The sequence below is a fragment of the Cynoglossus semilaevis genome, chromosome 4 (genome assembly GCF_000523025.1).
Source record: "Cynoglossus semilaevis isolate Cse_v1.0 chromosome 4, Cse_v1.0, whole genome shotgun sequence".
Classification (NCBI taxonomy): Eukaryota; Metazoa; Chordata; class Actinopteri; order Pleuronectiformes; family Cynoglossidae; genus Cynoglossus; species Cynoglossus semilaevis.
Genome location: NC_024310.1, coordinates 18,961,287 through 18,967,568, shown reverse-complemented (window position 1 = coordinate 18,967,568; position 6,282 = coordinate 18,961,287). Strand labels below are relative to the sequence as shown.

Here is a 6,282-nt window from a genome sequence, read left to right as displayed (position 1 = left end):
GATTATGAAGATCAAGTGCAATTAATAAAGTGGAAAATACCGCAGCGCTGCGAGTGTGTTTCCAAATGTGGCTGAATAAGGAGGGTTTGTATTTGAGCACCACCCCTCACCCCTCATCCCCACCCTCCACCCACCGACCTACCCACCCTTCCATCCCATTCCCGCAGCATGTGGAAGTAATATCGGCCCCAATGTGTTCTTCATTAAAGCAGCAGCAGCACAGCGTACGAACATGGTCAGGATACACAGACAAATTAGCCCATTTCCCCCGAGCACTCAGTCATGCACACACACACACACACACTTACAGGCACCTTCATATTTTTGCCTGCCTTATACAAACACTGCAAGCAAGCTGAGTAATCACAAATTTAGCCGCGTCTTACGCAGTTGCTTATAGCACAATAATGCTAACGCGTACGGCGCTCTGTTTACGTTTTTCACGTAACGGCTTTGTCCACTGAGCCGCGCTGATCCCAACACAAAGGACCTGTGTCAGGGAGATTAGGTGCAATCATAAGGCTTCAGCTTTGCTTATTTTCCTGCTGGATGTGTGTGTTGTGGGTCGTGTGTGTGTGAGAGAGAGAGAGAGAGTGTGTGTGTGAGTGAGTGTGTGCAATCAAACGGAAGGGTTTGGCTTCCTGAGTACCGACTGCACACAAATTGAGCAAAAGCCCCTTTCCAATCTAATTCTCGTTCGCTGCTGTCACAGTTTTTTTTTTTTTTTTCCGCCATTAACCTCTGGACGTGCGTGGGTGTGTTTAAGGGCCAACGTTGGGCTCCGTGTGAGAAAACGGAGGGATTAAAAATCGCCCTTTGGGGCCGGCGCAACAAGTAGGTTCATGCGAAACTCGTGTCTCTGTGTTTATATCTTGGCGAAGAAGCGAGAGGAAGAGAGAGGTGGAGCGGAGGACAGATGTCACGTCAGGAGTTGTCAGTTTTACTACTCGTTTACATGAACTGGAATCAGGGCGACACTTTTTAAACACCGCCCGTAAGCTAACAGTTTATTGGGTTCCTACGAAGTGGACACATCTTGGCCGACTCCCTGGCGCGGTTGCGCACATGCCATATACGAGTTTTCATACCATTCAAACTGGCACCAGCTTGAAAAAAAAAAAAAACGCCCCCGCCTCTTATGCCTTGTTGGCCCTGTCACATTTACCGTTGGACCCGGAGTTGACCTGCTCTCTGAGGGAATGTTTTCCTGGAGTGTTGGGGAATAGCTGTAATAGACGTAAGCTGTTAAAATGAGTGTGTTTGGCAAGCAGTTTTCTTAAGGACGTTTGTGCTCAGGGACCAAAAAGATGAATGAAGAGCTGCAGCTTAATGGCTGGATTGGCTGGTTTTTTTTTTTTTTTTTTTTTTTTTAAGAGAAACACGCTAAATGAAGATTTACGGTCAGTGCTTAGTATGAACTCATCCGAAACAGTTTCTCGGTTAATGATTTAAACAGCACTGCTCGGGAAAGAGGGGTCGCAAAGTCACTTGTCACCGATCAAGAGAGGGAGACGTATTACTGAAATAACAGCGGTGGTTTTCATACTGTCGTAGTGGTGGACTGGGGTCAGACGTGTTGTCCAGTACGACAGAGAAAGTGAAAGTCGTGCCAAGGAAACCAAAGCTCAGAGTCTGGCTCATCTCTCACCTGTCAGTGCCCTACAATTAAAACGTTGGAATTTTCCATTGTAATTTGTTTCGTTTTTTTTATGACGGGTTACGACACCGAGGCGCGGAAATAAAAGCTCTAAAAGGTCTATAATTAATCAGGGGGAAATAGGACCTAAAAAAAAAAAAAAAGACGTACTTGAACAGAGCAGGAAAACAGATGTAAAAGTGATGAGGTCGTGTGTGAATAAAGTAAGAGTCCTGCGTTTAAAACTTTATTCATTACTCAACAAAGCATTTTCTCAACACGTCCGCTCCATTTAAGCTCCATTGCAGTCTGAACTTACGAAAACTTTATCAAAACTCATACGGGGGGAGGAATGGAGGGAGGGAGGGAGGGACTCTTTTTGTTAGTCTCCCTTTCGTATTTTCATTTTTTGCTCTTTTTTTTTTTTTTTTTTTGCGTCCTTAGGGGTTTTCTTTGTCAGTCCTCATTTTTGTTTCTCTTATAACTTGAGTTGAAAGAAATGTCCCTTTGTCACCCCCACCTCTCCCCTACTGCCCGTTAAGAACAAGTTCACAGGCGGAATGACGGAACCGGCGGTTAAACGACACAGCTCAATAAACGTGACTGGGTACACAGCAGTGTCTTTCTCCCTGGCTTTACCCCGTCCCCCCCCCCCCATGCCTCCCCTCTATCTAATGAGACAGGGGCACTCAGGCTAGACTAATGCTGCCTTTCTGCATAAACCCCTTTGTCTCCCTGGTTGGTTTTTTATGAGTTTGTTAGCTGCTTAATTAGAGGCTGAAGGGAGCAAGAGGGTGAGAAGGAGAGAGAGAGAGAGAGAGAGCGAGAGAGAGTCACTGAACTCACTCCAGTCCTGCGTCTAAGCACCTCTCCGTCCCTCCACATTTAACCTTCCTTTTTTCATGGGTTCTTCCTGTCCGTGTCGCTTACAGGAAACAGGCTTATTGGAAAATTAAGATTAGCTCCAAAAGACTTGTCACCGCTTTATGTGAACTTCCCTCGCGCAAAGTTGTCAGTCAGTAATTGCTGTGCCTTTTCAGCCTGTTTAGTTTCGTTCAGCGGTAAATAGTCTCTCAACAATTTGTATATTTCAGCTGTATCAGCCGAACCTATTTGTTAGCCATTTTTTAAGTAACGGCTAAGGGTAATTGTGAAATGGTAATTCACTAATCTACGAATATCGGTCTATTTCAAGTGAATACTCTTTCCGAAACCACATTCAATAGCCGTCTCCTTTTTTTTGCGATTTTCTTCTATAAGTATCCAAAGCGTAGTGTAGCGGTTAGCACGTCTGCCTCGGAAGCTATGAGCATAGAGTCCTGGGTTTCTGTTGCAGCAGATCTGCTGTTTACACAAGAATTTTCCACATACAGGATCAATAAAGTTCAAATTATTATTAATTATTATTAGTATTATTTTCATCAACTGATGGCCCGCAGGCCAAATCCGGTCCATCGAACTGTCCAATCTGGCCTTCGACCAAAATTCACAGTCAGGATCACAGAGAAAACATCATTTAGTGTCCATTATGGAAAAACTGGGACTTATATAATTATTAGTAATCCACACTAAAAACCTAGTCATCACAAATATCGTTGATGCGTCCTGATCTAAAGTTAGATGTAAAGTTATCAGAAGTTAATTCTCAATAGCATTAAACATTTCTTCATGATTTCCGTCAAGATGAACAGTAACCACTAAACTCCACCAACATTTTTAGTTATATCTTTGCAGATTTTTCCTGATACTTTTCCATATTAAAAATTGGACTACTGTAGTCACACTGTCCCACAATTAATCGCGATTAATCCCTAGCCGTCCTTTAATAATAATCCCTCAATACTTACAAACATTTACAAACATTCTATCCTTTAAATGTGATTCAAGTTTGACCGGCTGAAAAGTACACGGCGTTACTGCATACACCCGGGGTCTTCATGTACTCGCAGATGAAATCCGAACCCAGTTTACGCCAGTAAAGTAAAGGGAAAAGTGGTTTTGGAGCATGTTGTAAACCACGGCACGTCAGTCTTCATCAGACACGGCGAAGGTTCTGGTAACGTGTCACACGCCATTTAAGCCGAAGAACATTTTAATCTTTATGGACAGCTGCGGGGAGCGCAACAAATGTCAAACGAAGTCGCTCCGATTTTCACGTAAATGTGGGTTTGATTAGGAGCTCAGACGGGGTAAAATGGGAGGAGGACAGTCTGGAGCAGGAATTTTGGGTCCAGATCATTTGTCAGCGTTCAGGAACTTAAGATAGATAATGAGCCGAAGGATAAAAATGTGATCTGGAAACAAATTGATTTGGGAAAAACTATACGTTCTCATGGCTCATTCTGGTTCCTTCCCTTCATTTCCCCCCCCTTTCCTTTTCTCTCTTTACTTTTCCGCTCTGCAGGACACCAATCGGACGGACCACCTGTTGCTGTTGGCGACGGGGGCCTGACAGGAGAATGTGATTGGACCATGAGGTCGTTAACCTCCGCATAGAGAAAGTGCTGAACCCCCGGCAGGAGGGGAGAGATGAGGGTACACTGATAGCCACAAATACCCCCACGGACCAGCATTATGCACACCCCACGCACACACACACACGCACAGACATTAGAGAGCATTCTCCTCCCCCCCAACCCCCCCCACCGTCGTCCACCTCCTCCTGCTCCTCTGAAGGAGCGTTTAGTAAAACAGCGATCGGCCCTATTGAGGACCAGTCTCTTTTCTCCCTTTCTCTTTGTCCGCAGCTGATTGGCAATTTGTCTGGAGAAGAATTAGGTTGCTGGTTTCACAGGGGAGGCTCAATGCAGCGAAGGCCTAAATGCCAAAGAATTAGAGATGTGCTTAAGAGGGGAAGGATAGGAGGGAGAAAGGAACTTTAGCAAAAGGGAAGAGGTGAGAACGTGAGGAGGAGGAGGAGGAAGAAGAGTGGACGGAGACGGCTGAGTGCTGATAGGCCAGTGGCACACTGCTCCGGGCAATTAAAAAGACCCGCTGCTCCTGGTAGCATTGTGATGGATGAAGGGCTCGGGGACATGGCTCCGAGCGCTGTAGCTCCACGGGCTTCACCTTCTCTGGAGGGCTTTCATCCAACAGTTCAATCCTTAGATCAGCGTTAAGATAATTCGACGGAATTCAAAGACGCCCAGTGAACGGATTGAATGCTACGACCGAAACAAGGAGCAAAAATACGTTACAGTTATTGGAGGAATTGTCCGCACAAACCATTTCATTTATTTTAATTCTAGGGAGCATTTTTCTAGCTTGGCCTTATATATATATATATATAAATATTTGTGTAATATTCTCCAGAATAACCTCTGATGTACTGCGTCCCCACTATTTGAAGTACCGTGGCATGTTGGAGTACAGGACAAGAATTTCCCGACACCATGAGTTAGGACAGTATCACTTGAAGCTCACGTAAAAAGCCACCATGTCCATAATAAAGGAGCATTTTGGGTTTTTTGTTTTTGGGAAATCGAGTTTCTCTTCTCATCACGTTGACCTACAGCATCAGTAACTCCGTTGGCATAGATTCAATTATTTCTAAACCACCTAGCAGGGGTTTGATTTTTGAGGTTTGTTTATGAAAAAATTTCCATTTATGAAAAAAATACTCCTCAAAAGAAATGTCAAAATCTGGCCCGGGGTCAACTTTTAGATAGATTTTCTCCAGCAGATTTGACTTCATCTTGTATGGCCTTGAGATAGATATGAAAAGCAAAGTGACTTTGGTCACCTGTTAAAGACCTGTTTAGATTTTTCATCCATGTGTTGCAATAGAAATTTGCATTAAGTTCTCCATAAAAGAGTTCATTTGCATTTGTTTTCAATGGTTCAAAGAATTTCAGCCTGAAAAGTAAAAAAGTAAAAAGATTTTTTGGCGTGAACTTCAACAGCCGTGTTTCGATTTTATTCTGGGACCACACTAAAGGTCGAGCTATTGCCAGGCATGAGCACAGAATCACCATGGCAACACTGTATTATCAATCAAGACGTCGAAAGAGTTCCGAAAGGTGATTTGTTTGGCAGAACACATTCGCACAGATGTACATTTTCAAAACGTCTCTTCAACATCTGACATCTCTTCCCCTTTCCACGCACACATGCCGTCTCACACAATGCACAATTGTGTTTGCATACATACTGTACATACATACACCCATAAGCACTTCCTGTGGGATGTCCCCCTATTTATTTTGGCCCGGTTGACAATAACAGCCTTTCTGACAGACAATGGTTTTCTTCCTGTGAGGCTGTATACGATATCCTGTGTCTCCATTTCACACACAAACACGCACACACAGACGCACGCACGCACACACAGAGATACATTTCCGCTGAGATGCCGTGTTTCCCTTTTCTGTGACAGTTGACACTGCAAGCCTTCCTCTGGGGCAGTCGTGTAAATACTGGACACGGCGTCACTGACACACTTGAACACCGGCGAAAAAATATTGTCTAAGTCTGTGTGACGTTCGTGTTTTGCAGGACATTTTACAGACATTTTCTTTTTTTTTTTTTTTTTTTTTACATATGAAAAATGATTAAAAAACGAATTACTTTACGTAATATCTGGGCTATTGTGCGCACCTTAATATAAGTCGCACCCACTAAATTTCAAAAGAAAAACATAATTGGAC

The 6,282-nt window shown here is 43.8% G+C and overlaps 1 long non-coding RNA gene across 1 annotated transcript; it reads left to right on the top strand.

Moving 5' to 3' along the window:
* The first annotated feature begins 592 nt into the window (after positions 1 to 592).
* On the top strand, positions 593 to 5,530 carry LOC112486941 (uncharacterized). Its single transcript, XR_003049555.1, has 3 exons — positions 593 to 834; positions 4,041 to 4,171; positions 4,384 to 5,530. It is a non-coding gene; the product is annotated as an uncharacterized LOC112486941 (long non-coding RNA).
* Positions 5,531 to 6,282: the final 752 nt, after the last annotated feature.